Genomic DNA, 22,534 nt, shown 5'->3' on the forward strand with positions numbered 1-22,534 from the left:
TATACATATATTTTTATCTTATATTGCATAATGGTGGGGGTCTTTATAACAATGACTCTCCTCTTTACTATACTGTTGCTTGGTATATTCATTATCCTAATCATTGCAGTTCATGCAACTTATCACAAATTGCAGTTATGTTGAATAAAAACTATTATAACTTTACTGCATCTGTGTTATTGCCTTTGTTTGTATGAGACATTATAAATCTGTGAGAAAAGGGTAATTTCCGTTTAACCACGACAACCCTGAGATATTGTATTTTGAGTCCATGCGTAAGCGACTGCTACAAATCACCTTTTACTATTGTGTTTTCGGTGAGGTACTGCTAGTAAGCCGGTAAGGTTTGGACAACAGTTACAAATAGTTGTAGGAAGAGACCTAGTCACCTACGAACGAAAGTACTGTCATCCTGAGACCAGCAGTCTTGCTCAGAGCAAGAGTCCAAACTACGACATGGCGCCACCAACGATGGTGTTTAGGCACTAATTTACGGATACCCTGACTATCGCTGTCTCACAGACAACAGGTGCCCTCAGTACCATTATACGGAGACGTCCGTGGTCTTTGGGAGAATCCTCCTCAGCCAAACAGGTAACACCTGCTTAGGCTGTAGGTTGTTCGAGCTCGAACTCACAAAAGGAAAAAACTTCCCCTATTTTGGTGTTCCGTTTCTCTAAAAACAACTATGGCTAATACCATAGACATTCCTGCAAATGCTAGACATGCACTTACACAACATTTATTAGCGCATGGCCTTACAGAAGAGGGCGGGGAAGTTACTTTGATTATAGAAGCAACTGAAGCATACCAAACGGAAACATTTTATTGTTGGGTTGCCTTTCCTGAGGCTGACCAACGAACGCACACGTTTCACACTTATGACATTGCGGACGTACCCGTAAGGTACGAAGCATACCAGTATCATGAAATATATCGCTCACATATCAGGAGCATCAAAACTGGTTTGAAGGCGCCCTACCACATATACTGCGGCGGGTGAGGCTAGGTCCTTTAAGTAATGAAGGGCCGACGTGGCCCATGTTTGCCACATACACACCTCACCCAGGCATACAGACTATGCCGCTTGTAGATTTAAGGATATTATATAATGAATTAGTGGCATTATATAGACGATTAGTACAGTTCGTGATGCGAACATTGAACACTGCACCAGCGCGTCCAGCACCGCCAGTAGCTGGTGGTTATCAATTGGCTACTGGGATTAATCCACAAACGGTGCATACCATTATGGGAAAAAGTGCCCTCGGATCGAGAAAGAATACCGTTCTGGATTGCTCAGAAAACAAATCAGCTGGAAGCTGTGTTCCCCCATACGGGGCCACAGGAGAAACATAGATTGCTCACTATGTGCTTGCCATTCGGGATGGTTCCCTCGGTTGATGAATGTGCCACTTGGGGTACAGTCTTCGCTGCCGTCTATACTACCACGCATGGTACCCCTACACTGGCCAATTTGCCGGAAGTATTGAAACAAATACAAAATGAGCATGGGGCTGCACCAGCCCTAGATCTGGGGATGAAATTGATGCGTAATTTTGACGCCGTCTCCTCAATAATATTGAGTAATATTAAAGGGGAAGCAGTAGCACTGGCGATACGCCAGCGTCTCCGAGAAACTCCACACCAGGAACAAGAGAGACAGCTACCAAAAATAATCTCTGATACCTATACTAGTATAGGACGGGATGGGCTGGGAGCCAAACCTAAAAAATTGGACATACCAAGTACCACCCATAAGGAAGGTATGAAGCAGGCACAAGAGGGCTCTAAGAAGCGCTGGGAAAAACAAAAAGATTTCAAGGATAGGAGAACTAAAAGAGCTGATTCTCCTCATCCGGAGTACTCCGAAAGGAGATATAATCTCAGAAATAGGGATAATATTAGAACTCCAGACAGATATACTGATTCACGTCCTTCTCGTTCCTTTCAGGACGCACCGGATAGACGAAGCGAGAGAGGGGGCCGTCAAGATCGATGTCCGGAATACGTGAAAGAAAAGAAAGACTCGCCACAATCTACTGTTAAAAAAGAAGAAAAGACTCCTCAACAAAAGCCACAATTTAAAAAGAAAAAAGTGGCTGCACTGACCATTAAAAATGCCAGTAGTATTGAGAACACTGTTGAGGAACAAGAAGTGGGCAGTGACTCTGTTGGACAGCGCAGCAGAGGTCACGATATGTCGCCAGAATCTGAGAGATCATCTGGATGCGACAGCAACTAGCGATTACATCGCAGTTGAAACGGCGGATGGCCGCGTACTTCCACCCGATCGGGTTTTTAATTTAACAATTCAGATAGAGGGAGACGTGGAACGCATTATTAGTGTAATATTCTGGGATGAACTTACTAGTGATATCCTGTTGGCCGAGAGAGACTGGCCACCTGAACATGTCCGCATGCTCCCACATGGGGAAGATGTCATTTTGCCTTCTTTCTCCGATCTTGTTCCGGAGACAGACAAACGAGCATTAGCTGCTGAATGGGCTTTAGCGCAGGCACCTGCATTATACCGTAATCATGTAGGATGGGACAAGGACTCTCCTTGCCATGTTATTCCCGTTCGGTCTACACCACACCCGCAGCCACAATACCCTGTTAAACATGAAGCAAAAGCTCCAGTGACGGAGATACTGTCACAACTTGAATACCAGGGAGTAATTGAGCCCTGTACATCGGCAATGAATAATCCGCTATTTCCCGTTGCGAAACCTGATCATTCATATAGAATAGTGGTTGATTATAGGCACTTGAATAGTCATGCACGCACTTATGCTATACAAAATTCACACAGCACAGCGCTAATAAATAATATAGTGCGTAAAAAATACAAAACTACATTGGATATATCTAATGGTTTTTTCTGCCAGAATTTAGCACATGAAAGTAGGGACCTAAGTGCATTTTCCTATGGTTCTCAGAAACGCTTTTGTCGTTTACCACAAGGCTATAAAAACAGCCCAGGACTGTTTTCGGCCCGTGTCACATCGATCTTACAGGAGCTTGATTCCGAGGCATTATCATATGTGGATGATATCTATCTCACTGATGACACCCTTGACATTCATCTTGCCAGGGTCGATCGGATAATTTTGGGATTTGCCACTTTCGGATATAAATTTAATTTTAAGAAAAGCAAGATAGCATTTCTTAGTGTATTGTTCCTAGGATATGAACTATCAAACGAGGGGAAGAGCCTGGCCCCGCACTTCCTAGAGAAGTGGGCTCAGCTACAGCCTCCAAACACACTTAAGAAATTGCAGTCATTACTGGGTTTCTTTAATTTTGGCAGAACATATATTCCAGATTATGCTGAACACATAAAACCACTATATAACTTAATTCAGCCCAATTATTTTGGCAGGCAATGGACAATTGAACACACACACATCCTAAGGGACATACAACGAGACATGCTAGAAGCTAGACACTTGTACACACGGGACAATAAGACAAATTTGGTCATCAGAATAATAGCTGGTGCCCTAGGATTTACCTATGTCACCTTTAATGAGGGTGACACGGTGCCAATAGCATACAAATCACATTTGTACTCCAATGCAGAAAAACGTTTTGCTCCTACTGAAAAAATTCTGACGGCAGTACAGATTGCCGTCATAAAGGAGAGACCGCTTGCCCAGGGAAAACGCATTGTTGTTGTCTCCCCGGTTCCGGCCTTAGAGGCTGTCACTAAAGCGAGCGTTCCTAACGCTAAGGCATTGCATCCACGCTGGATTCAATGGGCAACATCTCTGACCGCCACTGATGTTGATTATGTGTTTGACCCCAGACTTCAGACACAAGAATTTCTCCAGTATGAACAGGAGTACCCCACTCCCTTACACATATTGCCAATAGACAGTTATGATACCATCATTTACACTGACGGATCGGCACAACCGGCTGTGGGTACTAAACATCAATATTCGGCAGCTTGCGCAGCCGTGTGCGGGGTAATGGAAGACGGAGTTTTTCATCCTCATAACACGTACACTCAGACCTTGGGGGACTGCACAGCCCAGTTGGCCGAGCTTAAGGCTCTTCTTCTAGCGCTCGAACATTCAGAGCCAGGAACGCAGACTTTGATCGTCTGTGATTCGTATTACTGCGTCCAGTCATACAATGAATACCTCAATCATTGGATACTGAACGGGTTTAGAGATTCTAAAGGGAACACCATTAAACACAAAATATTGTGGGGAAGGGTGGCTGTTCTTAAGGATAAGCTGCCATGTGTCCATGTAGTACACACATTGGGGCACCAACGTGTAGGAATACATGTTGCCGGTAATACATTGTCTGACGAAGCAGCCAAAGCTTCAGTAGCTACGGCTTCTGTGGCTGCAGAGACTCGTTCTCGGACGAGGTTGGATAATGAAATACTGCTTGCCGTTAAAGCCTCGGCTGCAGACAAGCACCTTCCGAAAGGATACCCTACGAACTATACATATCATATCAGTGCACAGAATGTTGCTTTTGCAACAATTCCAGATGTTGGTGATCGAGTGATCCCAAATGAAGATCAGAGATTGGAATGAATTACAGCTGCACATGAGGGTGTCGCTTCTGCACATGCTGGTATTCAGGCCACTATCACCATTCTACAACAACGGTACTGGTGGCCTGGTCTATGCAGACAGACTAAACAATATGTCCTTTGCTGTGACATTTGTCAGCAGATTAAGGGCTCGACTATCAGACGCCCTCCGCAGACATCTCTCTTAGTGTCAGACAAACCACTCCATTGTGTGTACCTGGACCATTGTGGTCCTTTGCAACCTGATGGTGCATACAAATACATTTTAGTGGCTGTAGATTCCTGTTCTAGATTCCTGTGGGTATGGCCACAGCGGTCGGCTGACGCCCGGACTGTTATAAAAGATTTGCTGATCTTTATCGGTACATATGCGGTTGCAGCATTCCATTCGGACCAGGGCCCTGCATTTGCCTCTAAGGCTTTCAGGGACACCATGAGGACGATGGGTGTTGAACTCCATTACTCCTCACCATACCATCCCGAGGGAAATTCTGTCGTGGAGAGGCGGAATCGTGATCTAAAGCAGTCCTTAACAGCTCGAGTATTAGGTTCAGGCCGTAGTTGGTTACATCACCTATATGGGGTCCAGAGAGCACTGAACAATCTGCCAAGACGGTCCTTGAGGGGCAAGTCTCCATATGAGGTTCTCTTTGGGACAACTATGTATGTTCCCGATCTTGATGCCCCTGGTATGGTGGCAGCAGAAACACCATTTGACATAAAAGAACGTCTCACTGTTTTACAGGAGCTTCAACAATTCCGTGATGATAAATCATCTGCAAGCGCTGCCACCTTGGGAATAAGAAATTTGGCGAAAACTTCGAGTGGCTGGATTCCTAACATTGGGGATCTGGTTTGTGAGAAGATCCCTGTGAGAAAAGAGTTTGGTCCCGCATACAGAGCACCTGTACCGGTCTTGGGAATAAAAGGCACCAGGACTGTCATCCTTCCGCCATTGTCTGGTTCCAGATCAAACAGATTCATCTCCATTGATGACATCAAATTACACCATGTGGCCGATTCTTCACAGTAGACCAGGAGGTCCCTTGGGTAGTTCCCGATCCCCTCTCACTACCCAACAGGACATCCCTCTACATAGTAGGATGACCATCGCTACTACTGACTATACAACTATGTCAGCTGCTGTTCCAGACACTTCCTCGACCATGGGGAGGGCAGAAAATGAACTTTTGTTGGTTCCTGTAACAACTTCGGAGAACACACCGCTACAGGATTTGGCTGTATTTTACACGAACACTTCCACGACTGGTAACGTCATCTATCATGAACATCCAAGACCAGTGGATGGGAATTCGATGAGTCCTATGTTTGCGGAGACTTCATCTGGCTATTTTGTGGACATTGATGATTTTTCTTCAGATTCATCCTCAACTCTTACTGACAAACATTCCAGAGGTAGCAAGTTCTATCAATGGCTTAAAAAGAACTATTTGATATATCCATGGAACTATCTCTGGTTCTGTTTGACATTTATTGCATTGTTTTTATGGATTGGTTTTGTGACTGTTTTCTTTTTACTAATTAATGGTCACTATATTGCTGATCGCTCCTCAGTGGAGCCTGTTGATGTAATTTTAACACCGCATCATTCATCACATAAGGTCCGACGTGATTTGTCCCCTGTCAATATTACAGCTGTTCCAATTTCTGATGGGATTGTTTGGGACAAAGTTCCGTTCGATATATACGGGCCTACAGAGATAATTCAAATACCATACGTGTTCAAAATTTCTATGTCTGATGTTATTACACCTAATGTTGTCTCTGATGATTGGGATGTCCAAACAGTGGATTCCATGCTAAATGAAATGAAGGACTACTCCGCTTTTGGAAGTGATGATGTATATGATTTTACAATGAATTATGGTGAAATGTTCTGCTATAATAATTGGGGACATCACTACCTGCACCGTGCAACACGATATAGGCCTCTTTTTAACTACACACAATGTGAACATTGTTCAACACCACGGGTGGGGAGTCCACAGTATTACAGTGACAAATTCACATACTTTTCTGGGCATGATACAACGAAAGCTGAATCATATTATTTTAAATTACCTGAGACACACATTAGAAAACTGTTGCTAACAGATACCAAACTGATTTATTCAGATCCCTTTGTTTCCCGACTTTCAATTGAGGGTTATGAATATTGGAAGAACACTATCAATTTGAAGAGTGTATGGGGGACGCAAGATTGGCAGATACAGGGTAGGGAGGCTTTGTTTCGAGCTTGCTTAATTCCTGTGCAAATGATTTTTTTAAATGACACTGTTGAGCAGACATCATGTCTAGGATTAGCTAAAATAAAGGATCTAAACACGCCCAGTATCCCTACACCGACAAAATTTAAAGATTGGCAACACTTTCTAAATGTTTCTGAGGATAGGCTAGATGCATTGGTTAAGGGTGGTGACTATAATTCTTCTCTTTCCAGTCCCGGGGGATGGTTGGTATGGCCCACCGATACTGATGAGTGTCAAAGGCGTTTTTTGAACTCTTCAGGGGGTTTTTCCATTCATAGACCAGACCCTCGCTTTTTGTCAGGTCAGCATGCTGGTATAATTATAACTTACAGTGTGGGCAAGCTGTGCCAACAATGGGTACAAACGAACACCTTAACAGCGGTGAAACAACACCTGAATACTCTTTCTGACAGTATAGACCTACAAGATTTCCTATTAGGTCCTAGAAAGCAACGCACGAAACGGTTTTTATATGCCATGTATAATGAAATTTGGAAACTTTCTCAAATTGAGGCTGCTGCACGTTTACGGCAACTTGATAAAGAGAATTTGGAAAATACATTAGCTGTTGTCGACAATGGCATGAACACACTTTCCAACAGGATTTATTCCCTGTCGAATATAGTGTCATCTGCTATTGATATCACTCAGACTGATTTGTCTCGGTTATATCATGGGCAAACACAGCTGCGTTCCATCATGCAGCTGAGTTGGGCATTGCAGACACTGAAAAGTGGCCACATTCCATGGAAATACCTTAATGGGAGTGAACTATTCGCTGCTTTTAATTTTTCCGGGGAACAAGTGACAATGGCTAAAAGAGAGGCTTGTTTCACCTTGCTTCAAGTAGAAAAATTAGATAAGTGGCCCTTCACGGTAGCAGAGAGTCCTTCAACTATCTGGCTCTTACACGCCATTATTAATTTACCGTTTTCAACGTTTCGTTTCTCGAACTGCCTGAAACATCTTGCAGTGGGACGATATGAACGGGTAGGAGATAGCTTTATTAAGGAAGAGTGGGAGTTGCCCTTTGAGTATCGATGTCTGAACGGCGAACAAGAGGTCTTTCTTAGCGGAAGTGAATGTGAGACTAATGTTCGTCATTCCATGATATGCAAACAGGTGTCTCTTCACGGTCTTTGCAATGCGGGGGTCGCAAATTTGGCCTGTTTTCTGAAGGGTACTCCCGTCCCCTTGATTCGTTCAGTGTTTCATGTTCTTTCTAATGGGAGTTATGTTCTTCTGAGTGATGACAGCTGTTGCGGCTTGCGACGTGGAATTGCCTACGCAATCTCAGTCACGAAGGTCGTTACGTGTTGTGGCCATGTTTTGTTTCCCCCCACACGAGAGATACAAGTATCTGAAATGTGGCCCCACATTGATACTATTAATGTGAACTATGACAAGTTGAGTAGACTGAAGGCGCTATTGTTTCAAAAACAGGTCGCCTTGACATCCGCAAAAGAGACGTATGCTCTCCAGGTTGCGAGATCATCAGCCAAGATACAATCCCTTTTAAATACCGATTTCCCCTTACACTTTGGAGAGTTGGTATCGAGAATATTCAATGCTTCAAGCACCACTGGGATTGTTCATTTCTTTAAGGCTGTCGGGTCTGGTTTCGTGTCCATCTTCCAGACTGTCTTCGGAGTCATCCCATCAGCCATCCATTCACTCTTTTCCAGTGTTTCTGGTGGCTTTCCAATTATTTTGGCTTTAATTGGCGGACTACTACTGCTATATTTTCTGATTCGCGGTGGTTGTTTCTTTCCAGCGACACAGAGCAATGGAGCCGCTCCCGTCAACCCCGCTGTGCCGTGAACGCATGGTTCGGATCTTCGGTACACCTTTGCTTGTGGAACTAGAGTTTGACTGGTCATTGTCATTCCGGCCTCTACTATGGTGTGTACAACCGGTGTTCCGATGCATATGGTGTCTCTTTGAACATCTGCCTATGGTCTGTCTTGCTGTTGCACCGACATCTCCTGTGGACCACGAACTGCTGATGTCCCCGATGAGGGTTCATACACGGTCATGCCCCTTGAGACTGAGGTTGCTCCGCGAGGCCACCTATGAGCCTTCTGTTATACAAACTAACATGGATGAGGTCGCTGCAGCGAGTGTCGATGCACCGATGAATATGGCTCACTTCTGCTCTGTGGATCCGTTTGTCCGCCCAGCTCTCAATTTCACTTCAGACGATGTTGACTCATTTTTGAGATCCTTGAATGGTGACTTCGATGACATTCTTCAAGATCCTGCATATAGCACATAATTTGATGAATTGGCTTGCCAGTTCCCGATTCTAAAAAAAAAGAAGCAATTATACTAAAAGTTTGCTATACTTGTCATGGTTGATATTAAAGTCTCTGAAATAACTTTAACCCCTTCTGTGCCGCGGACGTAGTGGTTACGTCCCGCGGCACAGTGCTGCTGTGCCGAGGACGTAACCACTACGTCCTCGGCACACAGCCCAGAGGGAGCGCTCTCGCTCCCTCTGTGTGCTATCCCTCCCACCCCCCAAAGTCGGGGATGGAAGGGGAAGCCCTTCCCCTTCCACCCCCGACCCCCCCATAATGACGTCAGCGCGCGATTGCGCGCTGACTTCATTATGGGATCCTCGCCGCACAGGAAGCCATTTGCTTCCTGTGCGGCGACGAGAGAAGAGGTAAGAATCTCTTCCCGGTGGGTGGGGGGTTGGGGCGAAAGAGGCACCGGGGAAAAGGAAAGGCTTTTCCTTTTCCCCGGTGTCTCTTTGAGCATTCCTGCTGCCCGATCGCATTGCGATCGGGCAGCAGGAATGCCCACTAGACACCAGGGATTTTTTTTTTTTGTTTACTTACCTGTTTCTGGCACGCGGGGAGCGGCCCCTTGGGCAAGGGTCGCTCCCCTTTGGGGGGCAATTAGTTACGGCCATTTCTGCCCCCAAGGGGGGCAGATCTGGCTACTTTTTAGCCAGATCTGCCCCCAAGGGGGGCAGAAAACACTAGATCACCAGGGATGTATATTGTTATGTGCATTTATGTGTGGGGGGGTTCCCCCTTGGGCAAGGGGCGCCCCCCCCCAAGGGGGCAGAGAACTGTTGGCCTTTTCTGCCCCCCTTGGGGGCAGATCGGCCTATTTTTTTAGGTCCATCTGCCCCCAAGGGGGGCAGAAGCCACTTAGGCACCAGGGATTGTGTGTGTAGTGGATGGGGGGATGCCCCCTTGGGCAAGGGTCGCTCCCCTTTGGGGGGCATGTATTTTAGGGCCATTTCTGCCCCCCTTGAGGGCAGATTGGCTACTTTTTAGCCAGATCTGCCCCCAAGGGGGGCAGAAAACACTAGACCACCAGGTTTTTTATTTTTATGTGTATTTATGTGGGGGGGGTGCCCCCTTGGGCAAGGGGCGCCCCCTCCAAGGGGGCAGACAACTGTTGGCCTTTCCTGCCCCCCTTGGGGGCAAATCGGCCTATTTTTTTTAGGTCCATCTGCCCCCAAGGGGGGCAGAAGCCACTTAGGCACCAGGGATTGTGTGTGCAGTGGATGGGGGGGGGCGCCCCCTTGGGCAAGGGTCGCTCCCCTTTGGGGAGCATGTCTTTTAGGGCCATTTCTGCCCCCCTTGAGGGCAGATCAGCCTATTATTTTTAGGCTGATCTGCCCCAAGGGGGCAGAAACCACTAGAACGCCAGGGATTTTTTTACATTTTTTTATTTTTGTGGGGGGGCATCCCCTTGGTCACGGGGCACCCCCCCAAGGGGGCTATTGACCTGTTGGCCATTTCTACACCCCCTGGGGGCAGATGGGCCTATTTTTTTAGACCCACCTGCCCCCAAGGGGGGCAGAAGCCATGTAGACACCAGGGATAGTGTGTGTGTGTGTGTTAGTGGATGGGGGGGGGGGCCTTGGGCAAGGGTGCCCCCCCCACTTTGGGGGCACATGTACCCAGGCCATTTCTGCACCCCTTGGAGACAGATCAGCCTATTATTTTTAGGCTGGTCTGCCCCCAAGGGGGGCAGAAACCACTAGAACGCCAGGGATTTTTTTTTATTTGTTTATTTTTGTGGGGGGGCGTCCCCTTGGTCACGGGGCGCCCCCCCAAGGGGGCCATTGACCTGTTGCCCATTTCTACACCCCCTGGGGGCAGATGGGCCTATTTTTTTAGACCCACCTGCCCCCAAGGGGGGCAGAAGCCATGTAGACACCAGGGATAGTGTGTGTGTGTGTGTGTTAGTGGATGGGGGGGGGGCCTTGGGCAAGGGTCGCCCCCCACTTTGGGGGCACATGTACCCAGGCCATTTCTGCACCCCTTGGAGACAGATCAGCCTATTATTTTTAGGCTGGTCTGCCCCAAAGGGGGGCAGAAACCACTAGAACGCCAGGGATTTTTTTTATTTGTTTATTTTTGTGGGGGGGCGTCCCCTTGGTCACGGGGCGCCCCCCCCCCAAGGGGGGCATTGACCTGTTGCCCATTTCTACACCCCCTGGGGGCAGATGGGCCTATTTTGTTAGGCCCACCTGCCCCCAAGGCGGGTAGAAGCCACTTAGGCACCAGGGATAGTGTTGTGTGTGTTTTTTTTTTTTTTTTTTGAGGGCTGTCCCCTTTGGCAAGGGTCGCTCTCCATGGGGACACACTACTAAAGGTATTTTCTGGCTTCCTTGGGGTAGACAGGCCTATTTTATTAGTAGGCCCATCTACCCCTATGGCAGAATCCACTTAGGCACCAATTTCTAAATGTTTGATGGTGGGGTGTTTGTCAACTGAAGAAGTCTTTGCATTTGTGATAAAAAATGTTTTCCTCCTTTTTGTTCTAGTTCAAAGCTTTTGCTTTATTTGCTGTGGCTCCTTGCGGTTTTGGCGGTGGTTGACCTGAAGTTTGCACAGTTGCATGTTTTAGGTAAGTAAAAACAATTTTCTCCAAAGGAGTATTGTTGCCATGCATGAATGACATGTTTGTAGGGGGTGTACTAAATGCAGGATTGTGTGTGAAATTGTCCTTAGGTTTGTGCACAATGATATTTGTTTTGTCTTATTTCTAATTTGCCTTTCTTTCTTTATTTTTAGTGGGATATCATTGGTGATTGCTGTGTAGTAGCTGGTGAATCAAGCTTTTTCAGGCAAGTGAGCGGTATAGTTTTTGAGTTTATAACTCTTACTAACAAAGCTACACTTTGTTACTTGTCTTACACAGTGCTGGTTGTTGGTGGTGAATTTGTCCAGTTAATTTTAGCAGGAGAGATCATGGCTAGCCGCAGGATGACCGCTCAGCAGGTGGTTGGTATGCTTTTTGAGTCACAGTCTGATCATGACTATGAGACGGACTCTGCATCTGAGGCAGAGGAGGAAGTCAGAGATTCTGGCAGTGATGTTTCTCTTGGAGGGGAATCTTCTGATGATGAAGGCACACTCAGTGCAGATGAAGGGCCTGTTTTAGAGGAGGACATTGATGTGCCAATAGTGCAGCAACCTGGGGCTGAAAGGTTTCCCGTTATAAGACCTGATGTCTGGGTTTCCCCAAACATGGAGCAGCCAGAGTTGCCTGCCTTTACTGGTCTCCCGGGGTGTAACGCCAATACAGAGAACTTTATGCCTATCAATTTCTTTGAGTTATTCATGGATGATGTGTTTTTGGAAGAGATTGTTGAGCAGACTAATTTGTATGCGGAGCAGCATTTGAGGGACAACGCTGCTAGACTTAGGCCACACTCTAGAGCTGCCCAGTGGATTCCCACAAATTTGGAGGAGTTAAAAAAGTTTTTGGGTTTGACTTTTTTGATGGGGTTGATAAGGAAGCCGTCACTGGCTTCTTATTGGTCTACTAGTCCCTTGATGGCAACAGCTATATTTCCAGCGACCATGAGTCGTAATCGGTATTTGCTTCTTCTTAGGATGCTGCATTTTGTTGACAATGCTTTAGCCTTGCCACGAGATCACCCAGATTCTGACCGTCTTTTTAAGATTAGGCCTGTCCTTGATCATTTTGTAGATCGGTTTTCGGAGGTCTATGTTCCAGGCAAAGAGTTAAGTGTGGACGAGTCTTTGGTCCTCTTCAAGGGTCGTTTGGTTTTTAGGCAGTACATTCCTAGCAAAAGGGCACGATATGGAATTAAATTGTATATGCTGTCTGAAACTAGGACAGGATATGTGTATAGTTTCCGTGTGTACACTGGTAGGGATTCCAATATTGACCCCCCTGGTTGTCCTCCCACTTTTGGAGTTACTGAGAAAATTGTGTGGGATCTTGGTAGACGACTGTTCAACAAAGGTCACCATTTGTATGTAGATAACTTCTACACTGGTGTGCAATTGTTCAAGGAATTGTTTAGAGTGGACACAGTTGCTTGTGGCACAATCCGTTCTAACCGGAAAGGCTATCCAAGGGAGCTTGTCTGTAAAAAACTTGAGAGAGGACAGTGCTCTGCCTTGCGGAACGAGGAGCTGCTAGCTTTGACATTTTCAGACAAGAGGGATGTCTACATGCTAAGTACCATCCATGATGAGAGTACTTCCCCTGTGACTGTTTGGGGCCAGGTTGCTGAAGTGCGCAAACCTGTGTGCATTTTAGATTATAATAAGCACATGGGAGGTGTAGATAGAGTTGACCAGAGGTTGGAACCTTATACTGCTATTCGTAAGTCTTACGTTTGGTATAAGAAGTTAGCACTTCACCTCTTCACCCTTAGCAACCTTCAATGCTTTTATTGTGTTTAGGGATAGGTCTCCAGAGTCAAAGATGACATTTGTGAAATTTCAGGAGTCAGTGATAGAGAGCCTTATTGTGGTCGAACAGGCCAGAGTTCCTAGAGGATCAGTGGTGGAGGATGTGGCTAGATTGAAATATCGCCACTTTGCTGAGCACATTCCTCCCACACCTAAAAAAGACTTTCCAGCTAAGAAATGTAGAGTGTGTTTTCGAAGAGGTATCCGGAGGGAGACTCGAATGTACTGCCCAGATTGTCCTTCAAAGCCTGGGCTGTGTGTCGGTGCTTGTTTTAAGAATTACCACACCCAGAAGAATTTCTGGGAACAACCATGAGTGTAAACTCATGTCTGTTTTGTATTTTCATGTGTTTAGTTTCATGGTTAGCATTTCTGTCATGTTCTTAGTTAGAGCTTTTGTGTTTGTAGTTTTGTAATTCTTTCTACTTAGTTAGGGGTTCCTCTGTTAAAAAAAAAAAAAAAATGATGCCATTGTGGGTGGAGTGGGGCTTGGCTGAGAGTGTACATATTGACTTGCTGTTGGCTACTGCAACACACTGCCAGCCAAACACCAGTCCACACACTCCCATCAGCTGGTGTGATTGTTGTATCAGGCATGTGGGCGTATGTAAGTGATGGGCCCTTGAGTGGCGCTGTCTGTCGATGTAAGTGTTGTAATGTGCTGGGCCCGTGGCTGGCGGTGTGAATGGCCTTGTGTGTGTCATGTATGAAAGTTGTGTGAATGGACTGTAAAGCGGTTGGTGCCTTGTCGCGGCTTTACAGCTCACGAGCTGTGAGTCATTGGTTCAGTTTTTTGCCTTTCAGTTACTAACAGTGCATTTCATTTTTGTGAAAGCTCTTGTTAGTAAAATTTGATCCACTGAACCATCACTCACCCTCGTGCCAAATCCAACCAGTATGTGTGGTAAAAATGACAAAACCTGCTCAGCTGTAATCAGGCGTCGCAGCACACCTGTGACACGCTAGGTGCCTCAGGTGGGACCCCAATGATGAAGCATGCCACCAACTTGGTTGGTGGGTGAGGGGTCTTTTTCACATAACCTAACTGTGTTTCTATTCAAAGTTTTTGTGTTTGGCACATCACGGACGTATGTGGGCACATCAAAACGATATATTACAAAACTACCTGTGTTTGGGGGGGAGAGGGCACCTATGTTTTTGGTCCTGTGTGCGGCCTTCATCTAGGGAAACCTACCAAACCCAGACATTTTATAAAACTAGACACCCCAAGGAGTCCAGGGAGGTGTGGCTTGCGTGGATCCCCCAACATTTTCTTACCCAGACTCCTCTGTAAACCTCAAAATGTGCTTAAAAAAGCATATTTTCCTTACTTTTCTTCGTAGGATCACCACTCCAGCACAAAATGCCTACTCCCCAGTGTTCCCCTCAGCCTCCCAAGTAAAATGACACCTCACTTATGTGGGTCCCCAAAGCAGAGTCAGTCTAAAGATGTATAAAAGAATATGTCCTTATAAACTTGCTGTGCTATCCCCTCTATCTCTACAAGTTTTGGGCCTTATTCTGTTGCAGGCACCTGGCCCACCCACACAAGTGAGGTATCATTTTTATCGGGAGACTTGGGGGAACGCTGGGTGGAAGGAAATTTGTGGCTCCACTCAGATTTCAGAACTTTCTGTCACCGAAATGTGTGGAAAATGTGTTTTTTTAGACAGAATTTGAGGTTTGCAAAGGATTCTGGGTAACAGAACCTGGTCCGAGCCACACAAGTCACCCCATCTTGGATTCCCCTAGGTCTCTAGTTTTCAGAAATGCACAGGTTTGGTAGGTTTCCCTAGGTGGCGGCTGAGCTACAGGCCAAAATCTACAGGTAGGCACTTTGCAAAAAACACCTCTGTTTTCCTTCACAAATTTGGATGTGTCCACGTTGCGGTTTGGGGCGTTTCCTGTCGCGGGCGCTAGGCCTACCCACACAAGTGAGGTATCATTTTTATCGGGAGACGTGGGGGAACGCTGGGTGGAAGGAAATTCGTGGCTCCTCTCAGATTCCAGAACTTTCTGCCACAGAAATGTTAGGAACATGTGTTTATTTAGCCAAATTTTGAGGTTTGCAAAGGATTCTGGGTAACAGAACCTGGTCCGAGCCACACAAGTCACCCCATCTTGGATTCCCCTAGGTCTCTAGTTTTCAGAAATGCACAGGTTTGGTAGGTTTCCCTAGGTGCCGGCTGAGCTAGAGGCCAAAATCTACAGGTAGGCACTGTTTTCAATGAAAAAATGTGATGTGTCCACGTTGCGTTTTGGGGCATATCCTGTCACGGGCACTAGGCCTACCCACACAAGTGAGGTATCATTTTTATCGGGAGACGTGGGGGAACGCTGGGTGGAAGGAAATTCGTGGCTCCTCTCAGATTCCAGAACTTTCTGCAACAGAAATGTGAGGAACATGTGTTTTTTTAGCCAAATTTTGAGGTTTGCAAAGGATTCTGGGTAACAGAACCTGGTCCGAGCCACACAAGTCACCCCATCTTTGATTCCCCTAGTCTCTAGTTTTCAGAAATGCACAGGTTTGGTAGGTTTCCTTAGGTGGCGGCTGAGCTACAGGCCAAAATCTGCAGGTAGGCACTTTGCTAAAAACAGGTCTGTTTTCTGTGATGTGTCCACGTTGCGCTTTGGGGCATTTCCTGTCACGGGCGCTAAGCCTACCCACACAAGTGAGGTATCATTTTTATCGGGAGACGTGGGGGAACACTGAGTGGAAGGAAATTTGTGGCTCCTCTCAGATTCCAGAACTTTCTCCCACAGAAATGTGAGGAACATGTGTTTTTTTTAGCCAAATTTTGAGGTTTGCAAAGGATTCTGGGTAACAGAACCTGGTCCGAGCCACACAAGTCACCCCATCTTGGATTCCCCTAGGTCTCTAGTTTTCAGAAATGCCCAGGTTTGGTAGGTTTGGTAGGATTCCCTAGGTGGCGGATGAGCTACAGGCCAAAATCTGCAGGTAGGCACTTTGCTAAAAACAGGTCTGTTTTCTGTGATGTGTCCACGTTGCGCTTTGGGGCATTTCCTGTCACGGGCGCTAGGCCTACCCACACAAGTGAGGTATCATTTTTATCGGGAGACGTGGGGGAACGCTGGGTGGAAGTAAATTCGTGGCTCCTCTCAGATTCCAGAACTTTCTCCCACAGAAATGTGAGGAACATGTGTTTTTTTAGCCAAATTTTGAGGTTTGCAAAGGATTCTGGGTAACAGAACCTGGTCCGAACCACACAAGTCACCCCATCTTGGATTCCCCTAGGTCTCTAGTTTTCAGAAATGCACAGGTTTGGTAGGTTTCCCTAGATGGCGGCTGAGCTACAAGCCAAAATCTACAGGTAGGCACTTTGCAAAAAACACCTCTGTTTTCCTTCACAAATTTGGATGTGTCCATGTTGCGGTTTGCGGCGTTTCCTGTCGCGGGCGCTAGGCCTACCCACACAAGTGAGGTATCATTTTTATCAGGAGACGTGGGGGAACGCTGGGTGGAAGGAAATTCGTGGCTCCTCTCAGATTCCAGAACTTTCTGCCACAGAAATGTGAGGAACATGTGTTTTTTTAGCCAAATTTTGAGGTTTGCAAAGGATTCTGGGTAACAGAACCTGGTCCGAGCCACACAAGTCACCCCATCTTGGATTCCCCTAGGTCTCTAGTTTTCAGAAATGCACAGGTTTGGTAGGTTTCCCTAGGTGCCGGCTGAGCTAGAGGCCAAAATCTACAGGTAGGCACTGTTTTCAATGAAAAAATGTGATGTGTCCACGTTGCGTTTTGGGGCATATCCTGTCACGGGCGCTAGGCCTACCCACACAAGTGAGGTATCATTTTTATCGGGAGACGTGGGGGACCGCTGGGTGGAAGGAAATTTGTGGCTCCTCTCAGATTCCAGAACTTTCTGCAACAGAAATGTGAGGAACATGTGTTTTTTTAGCCAAATTTTGAGGTTTGCAAAGGATTCTGGGTAACAGAACCTGGTCCGAGCCACACAAGTCACCCCATCTTTGATTCCCCTAGTCTTTAGTTTTCAGAAATGCACAGGTTTGGTAGGTTTCCCTAGGTGGCGGCTGAGCTACAGGCCAAAATCTGCAGGTAGGCACTTTGCTAAAAACAGGTCTGTTTTCTGTGATGTGTCCACGTTGCGCTTTGGGGCATTTCCTGTCACGGGCGCTAGGCCTACCCACACAAGTGAGGTATCATTTTTATCGGGAGACGTGGGGGAACGCTGAGTGGAAGGAAATTCGTGACTCCTCTCAGATTCCAGAACTTTCTCCCACAGAAATGTGAGGAACATGTGTTTTTTTTAGCCAAATTTTGAGGTTTGCAAAGGATTCTGGGTAACAGAACCTGGTCCGAGCCACACAAGTCACCCCATCTTGGATTCCCCTAGGTCTCTAGTTTTCAGAAATGCCCAGGTGTGGTATGTTTCCCTAGGTGGCGGCTGAGCTACAGGCCAAAATCTACAGGTAGGCACTTTGCTAAAAACAGGTCTGTTTTCTGTGATGTGTCCACGTTGCGCTTTGGGGCATTTCCTGTCACGGGCGCTAGGCCTACCCACACAAGTGAGGTATCATTTTTATCAGGAGACGTGGGGGAACGCTGAGTGGAAGGAAATTCGTGGCTCCTCTCAGATTCCAGAACTTTCTGCCACAGAAATGTGAGGAACATGTGTTTTTTTTGCCAAATTTTGAGGTTTGCAAAGGATTCTGGGTAACAGAACCTGGTCCGAGCCACACAAGTCACCCCATCTTGGATTCCGCTAGGTCTCTAGTTTTCAGAAATGCACAGGTTTGGTAGGTTTCCCTAGGTGGCGGCTGAGCTACAGACCAAAATCTACAGGTAGGCACTTTGCAAAAAACACCTCTGTTTTCCTTCACCAATTTGGCTGTGTCCACGTTGTGCTTTGGGGCGTTTCCTGTCACAGGCGCTAGGCCTACCCACACAAGTGAGGTATCATTTTTATCGGGAGACGTGGGGGAACGCTGGGTGGAAGGAAATTCGTGGCTCCTCTCAGATTCCAGAACTTTCTGCCACCTGAAATGTGAGGAACATGTGTTTTTTTAGCCAAATTTTGAGGTTTGCAAAGGATTCTGGGTAACAGAACCTGGTCCGAGCCACACAAGTCACCCCATCTTGGATTCCCCTAGGTCTCTAGTTTTCAGAAATGCACAGGTTTGGTAGGTTTCCCTAGGTGGCGGCTGAGCTACGAGCCAATATCTACAGGTAGGCACTTTGCAAAAAACACCTCTGTTTTCCTTCACAAATTTGGATGTGTCCACGTTGCGGTTTGGGGCGTTTCCTGTCGCGGGCGCTAGGCCTACCCACACAAGTGAGGTATCATTTTTATCGGGAGACGTGGGGGAACGCTGGGTGGAAGGAAATTCGTGGCTCCTCTCAGATTCCAGAACTTTCTGCCACAGAAATATTAGGAACATGTGTTTTTTTACCCAAATTTTGAGGTTTGCAAAGGATTCTGGGTAACAGAACCTGGTCCGAGCCACACAAGTCACCCCATCTTGGATTCCCCTAGGTCTCTAGTTTTCAGAAATGCAGAGGTTTGGTAGGTTTCCCTAGGTGGCGTCTGAGCTACAGGCCAAAATCTACAGGTAGGCACTTTGCAAAAAACACCTCTGTTTTCCTTCACCAATTTGGCTGTGTCCACGTTGCGCTTTGGGGCGTTTCCTGTTGCGGGCTCTAGGCCTACCCACACAAGTGAGGTATCATTTTTGTCGGGAGACGTGGGGGAACGCTGGGTGGAAGGAAATTCGTGGCTCCTCTCAGATTCCAGAACTTTCTGCCACAGAAATGTTAGGAACATATGTTTTTTTAGCCAAATTTTGAGGTTTGCAAAGGATTCTGGGTAACAGAACCTGGTCCGAGCCACACAAGTCACCCCATCTTGGATTCCCCTAGGTCTCTAGTTTTCAGAAATGCACAGGTTTGGTAGGTTTCCCTAGGTGGCGGCTGAGCTACAGGCCAAAATCTGCAGGTAGGCACTTTGCTAAAAACAGGTCTGTTTTCTGTGATGTGTCCACGTTGCGCTTTGGGGCATTTCCTGTCACGGGCGCTAGGCCTACCCACACAAGTGAGGTATCATTTTTATCAGGAGACGTGGGGGAACGCTGGGTGGAAGGAAATTTGTGGCTCCTCTCAGATTCCAGAACTTTCTGCCACAGAAATGTGAGGAACATGTGTTTTTTTAGCCAAATTTTGAGGTTTGCAAAGGATTCTGGGTAACAGAACCTGGTCCGAGCCACACAAGTCACCCCATCTTTGATTCCCCTAGTCTCTAGTTTTCAGAAATGCACAGGTTTGGTAGGTTTCCTTAGGTGGCGGCTGAGCTACAGGCCAAAATCTACAGGTAGGCACTTTGCAAAAAACACCTCTGTTTTCCTTCACCAATTTGGCTGTGTCCACGTTGCGGTTTGGGGCGTTTCCTGTCGCGGGCGCTAGGCCTACCCACACAAGTGAGGTATCATTTTTATCGGGAGACGTGGGGGAACGCTGGGTGGAAGGAAATTCGTGGCTCCTCTCAGATTCCAGAACTTTCTGCCACAGAAATATTAGGAACATGTGTTTTTTTACCCAAATTTTGAGGTTTGCAAAGGATTCTGGGTAACAGAACCTGGTCCGAGCCACACAAGTCACCCCATCTTGGATTCCCCTAGGTCTCTAGTTTTCAGAAATGCACAGGTTTGGTAGGTTTCCCTAGGTGGCGTCTGAGCTACAGGCCAAAATCTACAGGTAGGCACTTTGCAAAAAACACCTCTGTTTTCCTTCACCAATTTGGCTGTGTCCACGTTGCGCTTTGGGGCGTTTCCTGTCGCGGGCTCTAGGCCTACCCACACAAGTGAGGTATCATTTTTATCGGGAGACGTGGGGGAACGCTGGGTGGAAGGAAATTCGTGGCTCCTCTCAGATTCCAGAACTTTCTGCCACAGAAATGTTAGGAACATATGTTTTTTTAGCCAAATTTTGAGGTTTGCAAAGGATTCTGGGTAACAGAACCTGGTCCGAGCCACACAAGTCACCCCATCTTGGATTCCCCTAGGTCTCTAGTTTTCAGAAATGCACAGGTTTGGTAGGTTTCCCTAGGTGGCGGCTGAGCTACAGGCCAAAATCTGCAGGTAGGCACTTTGCTAAAAACAGGTCTGTTTTCTGTGATGTGTCCACGTTGCGCTTTGGGGCATTTCCTGTCACGGGCGCTAGGCCTACCCACACAAGTGAGGTATCATTTTTATCAGGAGACGTGGGGGAACGCTGGGTGGAAGGAAATTTGTGGCTCCTCTCAGATTCCAGAACTTTCTGCCACAGAAATGTGAGGAACATGTGTTTTTTTAGCCAAATTTTGAGGTTTGCAAAGGATTCTGGGTAACAGAACCTGGTCCGAGCCACACAAGTCACCCCATCTTTGATTCCCCTAGTCTCTAGTTTTCAGAAATGCACAGGTTTGGTAGGTTTCCTTAGGTGGCGGCTGAGCTACAGGCCAAAATCTACAGGTAGGCACTTTGCAAAAAACACCTCTGTTTTCCTTCACCAATTTGGCTGTGTCCACGTTGCGGTTTGGGGCGTTTCCTGTCGCGGGCGCTAGGCCTACCCACACAAGTGAGGTATCATTTTTATCGGGAGACGTGGGGGAACGCTGGGTGGAAGGAAATTCGTGGCTCCTCTCAGATTCCAGAACTTTCTGCCACAGAAATATTAGGAACATGTGTTTTTTTAGCCAAATTTTGAGGTTTGCAAAGGATTCTGGGTAACAGAACCTGGTCCGAGCCACACAAGTCACCCCATCTTGGATTCCCCTAGGTCTCTAGTTTTCAGAAATGCACAGGTTTGGTAGGTTTCCCTAGGTGGCGTCTGAGCTACAGGCCAAAATCTACAGGTAGGCACTTTGCAAAAAACACCTCTGTTTTCCTTCACCAATTTGGCTGTGTCCACGTTGCGCTTTGGGGCGTTTCCTGTCGCGGGCTCTAGGCCTACCCACACAAGTGAGGTATCATTTTTATCGGGAGACGTGGGGGAACGCTTGGTGGAAGGAAATTCGTGGCTCCTCTCAGATTCCAGAACTTTCTGCCACAGAAATGTGAGGAACATGTGTTTTTTTAGCCAAATTTTGAGGTTTGCAAAGGATTCTGGGTAACAGAACCTGGTCCGAGCCACACAAGTCACCCCATCTTGGATTCCCCTAGGTCTCTAGTTTTCAGAAATGCACAGGTTTGGTAGGTTTCCCTAGGTGCCGGCTGAGCTAGAGGCCAAAATCTACAGGTAGGCACTGTTTTCAATGAAAAAATGTGATGTGTCCACGTTGCGTTTTGGGGCATATCCTGTCACGGGCGCTAGGCCTACCCACACAAGTGAGGTATCATTTTTATCGGGAGACGTGGGGGAACGCTGGGTGGAAGGAAATTTGTGGCTCCTCTCGGATTCCAGAACTTTCTGCAACAGAAATGTGAGGAACATGTGTTTTTTTAGCCAAATTTTGAGGTTTGCAAAGGATTCTGGGTAACAGAACCTGGTCCGAGCCACACAAGTCACCCCATCTTTGATTCCCCTAGTCTCTAGTTTTCAGAAATGCCCAGGTTTGGTAGGTTTCCCTAGGTGGCGGCTGAGCTACAGGCCAAAATCTGCAGGTAGGCACTTTGCTAAAAACAGGTCTGTTTTCTGTGATGTGTTCACGTTGCGCTTTGGGGCATTTCCTGTCACGGGCGCTAGGCCTACCCACACAAGTGAGGTATCATTTTTATCGGGAGACGTGGGGGAACGCTGAGTGGAAGGAAATTTGTGACTCCTCTCAGATTCCAGAACTTTCTCCCACAGAAATGTGAGGAACATGTGTTTTTTTTAGCCAAATTTTGAGGTTTACAAAGGATTCTGGGTAACAGAACCTGGTCCGAGCCACACAAGTCACCCCATCTTGGATTCCCCTAGGTCTCTAGTTTTCAGAAATGCCCAGGTTTGGTAGGTTTCCCTAGGTGGCGGCTGAGCTACAGGCCAAAATCTGCAGGTAGGCACTTTGCTAA

This window comes from Pleurodeles waltl, chromosome 12 (genome assembly GCF_031143425.1).
Source record: "Pleurodeles waltl isolate 20211129_DDA chromosome 12, aPleWal1.hap1.20221129, whole genome shotgun sequence".
Taxonomy (NCBI): Eukaryota; Metazoa; Chordata; class Amphibia; order Caudata; family Salamandridae; genus Pleurodeles; species Pleurodeles waltl.